Here is a 13,046-nt window from a genome sequence, read left to right on the forward strand (position 1 = left end):
AGAACATATATTATTATATGTTCTACATATAAAATAATAATTTATTTGTAGTATAATATATTTATACTACAAATTTTATAAATATTATAAATATATAAAATTTTTAAATATATAAAATATATTTTATGAATTTTATAAATAGTATAATATAGCGTACTATAATAATGCATACACATCACTTTCTCCTCTCTCCTTTCCTCTTTACATTTTAATTCCTTTTATTTTTATTCCACACTCTTTTTGCACTATTATAAAAATAGGCTTACTTCTGGTCCTACGTTAATAAATGAATAAATAAACAAATCATAAATCACGATACATATTTGTGAAATAATGTATTCTTCGTATGAGGAGTATATCCGAAATAAAATATATACAAGAAATATACCTAAAATTTATTTCCAGGCATTGTATCTTCACGTTCGAACACACACTAAACACCGAGAAATTCGTAGTCTATTGACTACTATATCTATAAAACTACATCGAGTTATGTCATTCGCGTAAAACCTTGGCAAAGACGAAGGCGAAGGGATCAAGGTAAAATGAATTTGCAAATGTTCGTATCAGCTTACAATTCTAATTTAAATGTAATAATCGTATTCATAGTGGCAGATTAGGTTACGTCGTAAAAGCTTTGGAGAAGATAGAAGTGAAAGGGGATAAAGCAATACAGATTTTTCCAGCTTGTAATAGCTTACAATTCGAATGTTTGCAATTTGTCTGCAAATTTCTGCCAAGCGAGAAGGGAATACTTTCATCGCGTGATATTTTCATCGAAAGTCAATCAAAATGTGCAATATTTTTATTCGCGATACGAAGATACGCCGATCTAAGGGTCCACCGTAAATCTCGCGATTTTTCTCGAAAAACAGCTATGAAATTTAAAACATCGATGTTAGACATTAAATCTCAAAGCACTCAATCATCCCTCTTTCGCTTGCCATGTCTCGTGCCTTTCTCCCCGTTCTATTACCTCGCGCCAAACCATAGATAGCCAACCTGTATCTATAATTCACGGCGAAGCTGCTAATCAAGATAACGCACTAACCAATAGTAATATCATCGTACGCTATCGTACAAGCACGCGAAAAAAACGGCAGATCCTCTTCTTGATTCAGCGCCGCAAATGCGACGTTAAAACACGTCGTACACCGTCGTTTATAACTTTAATCTCACTCGCGAAAGTTATCGACCGATCAAATGGACGGCCGAGTCGAATAAACTTCTAAAAATGATTATGGAATATTTTAAGGGCCCGGGTAACTGGTTCGATCGTTCCATCCCTGGTATATATCATACCCTGTCGAAGGAGATTAGAGATATTTAAATAGGTTAGGGGATGAATTTTATGGCCTACTACAAGAGTTGGAAAAATAATTATCGTTTTCGTCGTGTAAAATCGAAATTAAAATTTTTCTCGTAGAAATCAGAAATAATTTGTTTATCCGTGATTAAAACTAATGAATTGTTTTGAAAAATTGAAGTATAGATATAAATAGTACCGAATAATTTCCTGGCGATAATGTTATTAGGATTATGGATTTATAATTGTAAAATAACTAAAATAATGTAATAACTATGTAATAACTACTTAATTCTCCTTTAAATTCTTGTATTATTCAAGAAAGGTATATCTGTCTTTGAGAGTTTCTCAAAGGTACGCTATCTTTGAGAGTTTCTCGAAGGGACGCTATCTTTGAGAGTTTCTCAAAGGTACGCTATCTTTGAGAATTTCTCGAAGGTACGCTATCTTTGAGAGTTTCTCGAAGGTACGCTATCTTTGAGAGTTTCTCGAAGGTACGCTATCTTTGAGAGTTTCTCGAAGGTACGCTATCTTTGAGAGTTTCTCGAAGGTACGCTATCTTTGAGAGTTTCTCAAAGATACTCTTACGTACGTGACGCAGTTCGTCTAAACCTCCAAAATTCTTATCGAATGTTTATATATTATTGATTTCTGTACATAACTAAACTTATCTTTTCAACAAATATAGAACGAGACGAGCTTGTGCATTTTGAACGGTCAATTATACACTGACCGTATCTCATACAGGTTTTGCATTAGAAAATCAAATAAACCAAATACGATAATAAATTTAAGAAAGAAACATAAGCGTCATACCTTCTAGCATTGGTCCATACAACGTACCGGAATTATCTTAAGTGAGCACCAAACTCCCGATTCATCGATCAATCTACCCAATTAATCGGCGCCACTATCACAGAAACTAACCTAACGATCGCGGTATTAATCCCCAAACGTCTAGTTAAAATCGTCGTAATTACACCCGAGAGAGAAAGAGAGACGGCAAGAGAGACGTCGCCGAGGAACCGTTACAGAAGCGAAATAAATTCTGCCGGTGCCGGAAAAACGGCGGAATGGTTAATTAAACCGGCGCGCGCTCGACGTCGAGTCGCATTCCGGCTCGGGTCGTGCGTGTTTTCACTCGCCGCAACTTATCGCGGAATTCGCAAATAAATAATCGGATACTCTAATTAAAGTGGGCTGATTCCCGTCCGCTTCGTTAACCGGGGGTTGAGGACGTCGGGAATTTATTGGACGCGTCCATCGGAAGAAAATGGCTCGCGTCGCTATTGGGCGGAGGCCCGTGATAACCACGGGGCCAACGATAGTCGGAGTTATGGCTAATTACTGGAACACGAGCGCACTCTTTACGGCGGACAGGCCGTCCGCGATACACCGAAAGAGTGCCTCTGGTGAGCAACCGCGAAAGCTCGTCGACGTGGGTGTGACTCCGCGATAAGGAAGACAGCTACGCTCGGAGAATCTTCGTAACCCGTCGAGAGGTCTCGGCGAAAAAGAACGATCGAAGATGGCGTCGAGTTTGTTCCTGACAAATTGTATCTGATATACAGGAACTCGAGCGAGAGTCGATTGTGACTTGGCCAGAATGCGGCTCCGGGCACGTGAAGCACGGAACCGTGGAGGAAGTTCAAAAGAGCCGACGATTGTTTCTCTTCTCATGGGATTATTCAAGAGACAGGTTTCGTCGGTTGGTGATAATAAAGCTACGAAAGAGACATTGGATTGTCTATCGGGGAAATCTTGACGATGTTCTTCGCGCGAATCTTGCTTTCAAATGGGGATACTTTCGACTTTCAGGGCGGAAGACTGGTGTGAGATGGGCAGATTTAGTGCTGGATACTGGTGAACGTGTGTAGGTGTATCGTAGGTGACGTGAGTTGAGATATGCCAGAGATGTGGGAGGGGAAGGAGGGTGGGATCGATGAACTCGTGTGTATGTCGGTGCCGGGGGTATGAATAACGTGGTTATGAGGTACAAATGAAGTGAAATATGATGTGCAAAATTGATTAATTTCTCTAATTGTCAACGGTAACGAGGTTTCAGATTTTTCAATTTTCAAATTTTTCGATTTTTGAACTTTCATAAATTTCTACGATTTTGAATATCTACGCGGTATACGCGAAAGCTTAAATAAGCGCAAGAGCTCTTCGATCCTGCCAACTCACGATTATTTCGAATAATCGCATGAGAATGAATCTTAGACAACGCTAAACCTCATAAAATATCAGATAATCACGTTTAGTAAACAGGTCGTCGTAAATTTACGATTATCTGCACCGTAAGCACGGTTTTACGCGTTCGCAAATACCCTAACACCTCCTCTAATATGAAATACAACGACCGAATAACCGCTGAAATTAATCCGAAACTGGGCCACACAACGCTACCTACCGCACTAGTAGTTAAACTCCCGTTTGAAATATTTATCGTTCATTGGATCGAAGCTCCGATCTTCTATTCGATAAAACGCTGTGGAAAAAGACCGTTGACCGCTAGCAATCGCGTAAACATTCCCGGCGTTAATACCGGCCTAACTAATTCGACCAATTATCGTTTCCGGATATCTCTCTCGCTTTTGCCATTATCACGAACAGAAGGAACGAGACAGAACTAGCAGCTATCGAAAGGAAGGATAGGTACGAAACGTTAAATTAATCTCGCGTGATCGAGCAATTAAAGATTATCGCCAAATTAAAATACCGAGACACAAATATCTTCAAATCGTGGAATAAACAGGGATCACTGAGATTCTCTTGATTTTGACGCGGCGACGCGAGGTCGCTGGAGTAGGGAGGCCGAACCGGTGGTGGGGGAAGCAACGCCGTCACTACGGCGCGAACGATCCACCGAGTCAGCGGTAATCTCGCTTCGTTGAATTCGAATGATAAAGGGGGACGTCGCGATGCTCCCGTGAGACCTACTGAACAGTCGCATCCTCTCGTAAACACGGCCACGGAGAAGCGGCGAGATCTCACGTAGAGAGGTACTATCTTTCCCACAACCTCGTTCTCTCCTTCGTGGCGCCGCGCTTTCCTAGGCCACAGCGAATTTACGCCACGTAACGTCTCGCTCTCGAACTCCCTTGAGCTCATAGACTACGGAACTCGTGACGTTACGCAGCGTTCCAAGTCGATTGGCAGAACTACCCCGCGAGAGGGCGATCGTGCAGTCGGCTGACATATTTACGCGCCTTGAGCGCCAATCTTGAACTTTTTCCACGACTCATGTGGAATATAAAATGACGCACACTGCACGTGGATTATTTTTTTCATGATATACACGGGAATCATACTGACTGCAGCATTTGTCTTATCAAAAATTTGAGTCGATAATGGCCTTTTTAATATCTTTTTACATATCTTGGTGTTTAAAGTAAAAGAATCGAATAGAATATCAACGATTTTTCAATGTGCCAGAAACTACCAATAAAAATTTTGTTTTCTTTTCTTTTTATATTTATTTAGTATGTTTATATTAAAGACTTACTATAAACAGTACATAAATGTGCAATAAAATGACATGGAATGTAAACTTGCAATTAACAACATTTATAGATATATTAATAGTAACAAAATTGGTAGTTAAAGTAAAAACCTCTTCGTTGAATTTATAGGTAATTCTATACAGTGATACATTACCAATTAAATTTAAGTATCGTGTAGTATTAATACCGAGGAAACATCTGAACCAAGCTTGAATGCAGTTCGTTATACCAGCGATAATAATTACCGAACAATTCATTATTATTCGCGGCCATACTGATAATAACCTCGTTATTATTTCAGAAATAATGAAACCGTCATTACACCGATAATTATAATAATATTGTTCATTCAACCCGGGCATTAACGTCATGCAATTTAAGTCTTACTGCGAACTATAAAGCAACATAACTAAACGTACCACTGATTCGAAGTCACTCAACAAGGATATATCAACCTAATAAGAATATTTAAACCATCATATTGTTAAAGTGATCCAGACCTGATATTACGCGAAGAAACAATTACTCACTGCTTTCAACTACGTACTCCTGTGTTTCAACATTTCATACCTTAATTATCGGAAAATGATCTGGATAAATTAGTTTGCATTCTTATATAGGGTGTCCCGAAATTCACGCGGGACATTTATGCGGTAAAGTGTTGCCAACAAAAGAAAAAAGTCAGCGTGAACAATTATCGGAAAATGATCTGGATAAATTAGTTTGCATTCTTATATAGGGTGTCCGAAATTCACGCGGGACATTTATGCGGTAAAGTGTTGCCAACAAAAGAAAAAAGTCAGCGTGATAGCTGACAATTCAGGGTTATTAAAAATGGCGCTACACGAGAGAACAATGGCGTCTTATTAAAAATGGCGACTTCATTGTTGAGGAATAATTACAATTTTTAATCGAAAACCTTCTTGCGTAAATTTTGGAACACCCAATATATTCTGAAAATTTTATTTTAATTCCCATTTTATACGATAATAAGATTTAGGCAATTTTATAAAATATCTTGTATTTCTACAAGAATTATAATTTTGGAAAAAGTCGTAGAAAAACTGGCATTTAAAGACCTATTAATTTATCTCGTTGTAGTATTAGGACAAACGTTAAACAATCTTTTAACAAAACTTATCTTTATTTGTATAGTGTCTAATCGATTGCTCGTTAATTAAAATAAATTAAAATAAATTAATCTCGTATATGATTCGCTGAATCTATTATAAACTGCAAGGTATTTCTGGTACGTGAAACTTAATTAGCCCTTCATTAGTCTCGCTTGTGTATTATCTACACGTCTTCTACAAACAGTCTAATAACTTCCCTCGTTCAGAGAATACTACTGTTTCCCCCATCGCAAATGTTTTACAACCAATGCATCCTTTACTGCCTTGTAACAGTGACGAGCTGAAGCTTCAAACAATGCTCGATTCGGGCAAAAAGATACGACATATTTCCAGAGTCACATACGAAAGCTTCCAAGAATTAGACGCGACTAACTGCTAATTAAAAAGGCCATAAAAAGTGCCGCAAAAATGGCAAAATATTCCATGGTATTCCATCAAAATTGATTGCAAATGGAAAATAATATATGTTCGCTTCTTATGTGGTCAAGACCAGGGAGTATCTGAAACCATCCAAGATGGACCTTGGCTTGCCTGGAAACGCAGCCATAAAGCTCGCCTCTTTATTAAGAACCTATACTTCCGTAGACAGATATTCCAATTTCACGAGACAGGACTTCGTCGGGTAGCTTGTTTATTTCGACCTGAAGCCATTTCGTGGATCCATTTAACGGATCCAATGTAGATCCAGTTACACGCTTAGGAGGTTTTACAGCAATAACTTTATCTCAACGTTCGACGGATTCTCGATACTCCAACATCCTATCGACCGTTTTGCTCGACCATCCGCGCGGGAATGCCTTTATTCTATTACCTCGTATAAGTGGAAGACACGAGTTTCTGCCAATTTCTCAGGCTAACAAGAGAAGATTCCAATGGAAGATTAAAACACCAATTCTGCATTCACGCTAATTTAATTATTAAAAAAAATTCATCCTCGAGATTCGTGATCAGGATCTAGATCTCTTCACTGAAGCTGTGTCTAGTCTAAATTTAATTAAAAGCTATCTAAATTAATTGAAATTGCCCTCCAGATCACTTCACACTTGACGCAAATTCAATTATCCAGTTCCTTGAAGAAGAATTGTTTAAAGTCACCTTAAATCTAGCCAAAAGCAACGTCGATGCTTTGGGAAAGCTGAAGATTTCCTAAAAAGAGACTCCAATGTTACTTCTGTCAAGCCAACCTAATTCAAACTAATTGTAAGAACTCGAAATTCTCTCAGCAAAAGAGACGAAGAGCTCCCCGCAAAAATTAAGGGGGTTGTTAAGACCGACCCTCTTAACAACCCCCTTAAAGTCCCGAGCCAATTGAAGCGTAATTTTTCTGAAAAGAAGCCAAGGATCCTGCACAACCCTTCATCACGATCTCCTTTCACAACACACTGCCCTAAACAGTCTGCAACCCGAGTCCCAACACGAGACCCCGTAGCTCCTCGGCCAGGTCACCAGGTTTCCTAAGAAATTCACTTCCCGCGATCAGAGGAACGATATCGCCGCCTTCTCTCGTTAGCTTCGATCGTTCTGCACGCCGGATCTGTAATCACCGCTCGATTTTCAACTAACCCTGCGGAGAAATCGCGAACTGGCACGCAGCCGTGCACAACCACGAGGTTGTAATTACACGGGGGTACATAATGTTACGCGGTGCGGCAGCCGGCTGTGCTAAGGCAGACGCTTCTGGCACGCAAACGTGCCAGACTTCTGTTGCCCAGAGTTTCCACCAAGCTAGGGAGTACGCACGTGTTAGCAGCGTAAACACGGTGTAATTATTAACACCGGGACGCGTATTCTTCGTGGCGCGTACGGTGGCCGTTCATTAGCAAAGCTTTATTATTCCGTTGCTGGCTCGCTGTTAGCGCGAACAACAAGAGCCTCGCCACTAGCGTGGACTGATCTTAGTAATCTAGTAACGTGCCAGAAGAAACCCTCAGGTGTATACACCTGATTGTTTGTAATGCTGATGACGCCTGGCTGAGCGTTGCGAGTTAATCGGAATGGATTGAAAGCTATTACGATATTTAAGTCCGCGGTGATTGTGTCTGATGACCCGTGATGCCGAGGATTTTTTCCACGGGTTTATTGCACAGGCTCGAGTCGTCTGGCAAAATTGATATGATGATCGATCGATTAACTGGCGAGGCTTGTGTTTGCTGGATCGGAGACTATCGCAATGGAAAATTAATTCTTTCACGATAATTTCCCAGTTTCAGAACGAAGCAGATGCCCGAGGAAGGGGTCGGTTAACAGGTTAAGAACCGAGATTGGATGGAAAGTCTGTGTACCGGGTAGTCGAAGGCTACTCGCTGATACTTCTTACGAGTGGCTGTCCTTGGTTACCTAACGGTAGAACTTGCGGGCAAAATTGAATTTCATTTTCGATTTAGGCTGTGAAACGTGCGTACAATTCGCATCAAATACGATACTCGTCGAGGATTAATTAAAGGATTAATTTTCAACCAATAAAATATTCCAAAATGCAGAAGTAGGACTCGCACTATCACGAAATCGATATTAACACGTCCCAGCGCGATTTGTATGAGCTTGGGACTGGGTCGTGGGACCTAAATCCGATTGTCGGTATGCCAGAACGTTATCGAACGATTTAGATGGGACTAATATAGACACCACTTGTCAGATGTTGGTCAACGGACCCTATTTACAATTTTCCATTTCCACGCAGCAGGATGTCCCGTAATCGTTTTGAATTATTACTAGCAAACTTGCATTTTGCAAATAAGGAAACGATAGAACAGTGTAGCAGACTTGGAAATCTTTTGGAATATAATAGAAGAAGAATTAGTCAATTCTGCAGATACAAACTGAATTTCTTCTTTCCACCTATCACCAACCCCAATACAAATATCCAGCACGACAAAGGAGGAAGCAAGTTGGCAACAGTTCTAACGAAAGCATAGCGTACATGTCAATCGAAATACGATTGCCCTAAAGTCACAGTGGCAGAACGAACGACAACAGTTCGTGAAGGCTGGAAGGAGGAGTGCACGATGCTCGATTAGCTTTACGGCGCTTTGATAGACGCTAAAAACGTGATTAGCATACGTCCGGGGTTGGGTAACACGGGCTTAATAAGGCTAGGCTCGCGAACGGGCTATCGGTGAACCGTGTAGGCCGCGATAAACGCGCGCTCCTTTCACGTTCACGGCGCCGTCCGATCGTCAACAGAACCGTCAACGACCGCTCCGAGGCGCCTTCGCCGCGAATGGAACACGGGCCATTCTCACGACAGTGAAACTGTCGCTCACGGCCGCCACCGGCCATCCCGCTACCTCCGCGATTCTCCATTAGCTCGAGCAAGAGATACGAGCCGTGGCAAAGCGGCCAGCTTGTTGCTCGAGTTGTTACGCGCCGCGTTTCCATGCGATAAGCCCCTTACATCGCCTGACACGGATGGCCGTCTACTTCGCCCGAGATTTACTCGCGCCGGAAGAAACGCAGGAAGGAAGCTTATGGCCGGTGGCGGATGAAGAACCTGGTGTGCGTTGTTAGGCGCTAAACGTGGATTACCGAATGGTGCACTCGTTTCGAGGTACACCCGGAGGTTCAGGTAAGTCGAGTTTAATGTGCAGGAAACGGGTAGTTTGCGTATTTTTCTACTGACGAATGTTAGGTTAGGTTTGGCGAGGCATCTTGACATTTGCTAGGTATATCTTTCATCCATGTCTGTTTTAGTGTCCTGTTTAGAATTGAAAAGTGTAGAATTACTTATCATTTGCATTACTAACTGAGTACAGCAAAGAATTAAACCTAATTATCATGATGCAAGCCTTACTAAATAGGGTGACACTTTTTACTGTTATCCGCAAAGTGCAGGAATGATTGTTAGGCATTTTATTATAGGCAACATATTGTTAACGTGATGTTACTTAATATATTGAAATAATAAGATTAAAATTCACATAGGATGAAATTTCATCTATGATAGAAGAGAAGATCAACAGAGTTCAAACTATCTCAAACTACCTCCTCTACCTCTTTCCAGCCAGCCTAGAAATGTTAGACATTTTATTGTAGTCACCATTTTGTCAACATCAAGTTAGTTAATATATTGAAATAATAAGATTAAAATTCACATGGGATGAAATTTCATCTATGATAGAAGAGAAGATCAACAGGGTTCAAACTATCTCAAACTACCTCCTCTATCTCTTTCCAGCTACCCTAGGAATGTTAGGCATTTTATTGTAGTCAATATGAAGTTAGTTAATATATTGAAATAATAAGATTAAAATGCACATGGGATAAAATTTCATCTATGATAGAAGAGAAGATCAACAGGGTTCAAACAATCTTAAACTACCTCCTCTACCTCTTTTCAGCCACCCTAGGATCCCACTAGCTACCCCAAAAATGCCTCTCCAGTTCTCCAAGCTACTCTCACCTAATGACCCAGGTGAGGGTGGAAGCTGACCCATCGAGACAAGTCTAACTCCAACCCCAAAAGCCTAACTCACCTCTAACCTGAAAATTTCCGAAAGGCCTGGCCTCCGCGATTGCACTTAGCAACACACAATGAGCTCACGCGACTCGCGGAATCGCGGAGGAACCCGATGAACCCTTGAGCGCGTGGGGACCAAGAGGAAGAGGAAAGCCGCGTGCAGATAGATAGAAGAGGAGGATTAGAGGCCGAGGAAGAGGGAGAATGGCACTTTAGGGCATAACGGCATCCCCACGACCCACGGTCGCCGTGTCACGGCAGAGATGCGGTCTGCGTTTCTGTGTCGTGGTGCAAAGAAGCGCGGCACTCTCGCGGACCACGCGAAGATGAGACGGATGAAGCGGAGAGGAAGAGACGCAGAGGACCGGAGGCTGCGCCAGCTACACCTCCGGCGAGGTTTCCTCGAGCACGAGCTCGTTGCGTCGATGCATCGGCGTCCAGAGGGCAGCACGCTAGGCCGCGATGTCCCATCGACACCGAGCAACTCTATGACTAACAAGTTTGCACTTTAGCGCATAACGGGGCATTCCGGCGTGTTTCATAGATCATGGTCCATGACCCACGGATTGCGTGGGCCGGGCACCATAACCATTCCTCGCCGATATAGCGACGGCGTGGCCGCGGTACCACGAGCATTAAGTTTCTAGCTTCTTCGTCTTCTTCTCTCCTCCTTCTGTCCCGGGCTGACCAGTTCTCCGTTTCTAAAGCTTTCTCTCTTCCTCTCGGTCCTACTCGCCGGGTATACGCGGTCTTCTCTACGTAGAGAGACGACTTCGCCGCTTTTGATCGCCGGATAATCGCGCTAACGGATTATCCTCGAACTTCCCGAGAGCGGAGGGACCGCCATTTTTCTTAAACCTGATCGGCGATCGTGCGCTGCCTTGAAACGGACGTTCCTATTATGGAAACTACCATGTCTGTCTTTTTCCATCGCACGGTTTTAGCTTCAATTTAGGACACGACGTTCGAAGTACTCTTCGTGATCTTCACCTGGTTCTTGGAAGTTTATCGTGGGAAATATCCTTCGACGGTTTGGTGGGTCAGCGTGATTGGAGGGACCAGTGATGGCAGTGGATCGCGGATTTGATTAGCGAGTAGGATTCAAAGTAGGAGGATTATAAGATCTTCCCAGTTTGGTGTAATATCTTTGAACTACAATCATTCAAAGAATCTTCAAGAACAACTCTGTTCAATTTTTCCTTATTCAAATCACGCGCCACAATCTTCTACGCCATTTTCAAAAATGGCGGCTCGTAAAGATACATAACCTTAAATTCGAAAAGAACGAACTCCAAGCGATTCTTTCAAAGATGGCAACTTTTAATCCTCAAATTCCTTTAACCTAATTCCACACCTCACCATCAGCGACATAACCTATAATCCTCATTAACATGACGATAATCCCCAAGCAACGTCAGTGTATATATTCACGCTCATCATAGACGGAATGAAGGGAAAAAGGGAGGAAAAATGGAAAATCCTTTTTTCCAAAGTTCAGGGTTATCATCGCTCCTGTCACGGCACAAGGTTGCGTTCCCTCGAATTTATACCCGATCGAAGAATGCTATAAATCGTACGGAGCCCGTCGCGATTGCCCAGTTCTCTCAATAAGTAACTGGTAACGTCAGAGAAGAAGGCGTACATCAGGAAATCACCCCGGCACGGTAAGGTCGTCGTGTAAGTAAGAGGCTAAGGTCAGGATGCCAACGCTACCGCGCGCTGCCCCACACGGAGAGACCTTATACGCCGTAACGAGCCACCTTGCATCATTGATACCCCGAATCGAATGATCCCAGCCGCGATAGGTTGATTATGCCGAATGTGGAACAACGCTGAAGCGTATTGGCTACGTGGATAACGACGTCTCTTCGAACCAATGCACGCTCGTCGGCGTTCGTACCTATTGTCGAGACAGAGCCTTTGGAACGCCTGGCGAGTTGAGGTTATGTATCAGAATTCTATCCGAGTGGGAATTTTTAGCTAGGCGTGCGAATTAATGGCAAGTTAATGACTAGAAAAAGCCCTCGCTGCTTTTTCTTACGGAATCCACGGACTATAAATTTCAGTTACCCATTGGAAGGCTTGGCAGTGATACACTGCGATTAAATTCGCGTTTTATCGACGTATCCACCGATTTTAAGTATCGCCGATCGAATATCGTAAAGAGAAGATATTCTGAGGAAGGGGGCCTATTCCAGAGGATTAATTAGGGGGTGAATTTTCGTTGCTAGGTCTCGGTTTCGAGAAATTAATTTTGCGACATTTTTCAGTGGAAAAATCAGTGATTACAAATCAATAAAAGCGAATTAATTTCGTAAATGCGTGTTTCTATGAAAAATAAGACTGAATACCGATTTCGTCCATCTGTAAATGTTCAACGATTCCAAAAATGAAATATCCCACGATCATTCTGATTTATCATCCGTTGCATTTCAATATCGATAATCATTGACGCGTATCACCGCCATCTCTTACTTCTACGTTATTAATCAATCGATCTGAAAGAAAATGGCGGCAAAAAACACGCGGGCAGTAACGCAACAGTAAAAATCAGGGGGCTTAATACAGCGCCTGTGAGGCGACGCGATACGTCGCAGCGAAGTCGCCGTCAGAAACCAGCGAAGTGAAATTACACGTATCAAAGC

General features: G+C 42.1%; 1 protein-coding gene across 1 annotated transcript in view; it reads right to left on the bottom strand.

The window, feature by feature from the left end:
- LOC108546631 (telomerase-binding protein EST1A) overlaps window positions 1–13,046 on the bottom strand; it is a 229,031-nt gene that overhangs the window by 189,703 nt on the left and 26,282 nt on the right.

The sequence above is a fragment of the Eufriesea mexicana genome, unplaced genomic scaffold (genome assembly GCF_001483705.2).
Source record: "Eufriesea mexicana isolate 0111107269 unplaced genomic scaffold, ASM148370v2 scaffold739, whole genome shotgun sequence".
Lineage (NCBI taxonomy): Eukaryota > Metazoa > Arthropoda > Insecta > Hymenoptera > Apidae > Eufriesea > Eufriesea mexicana.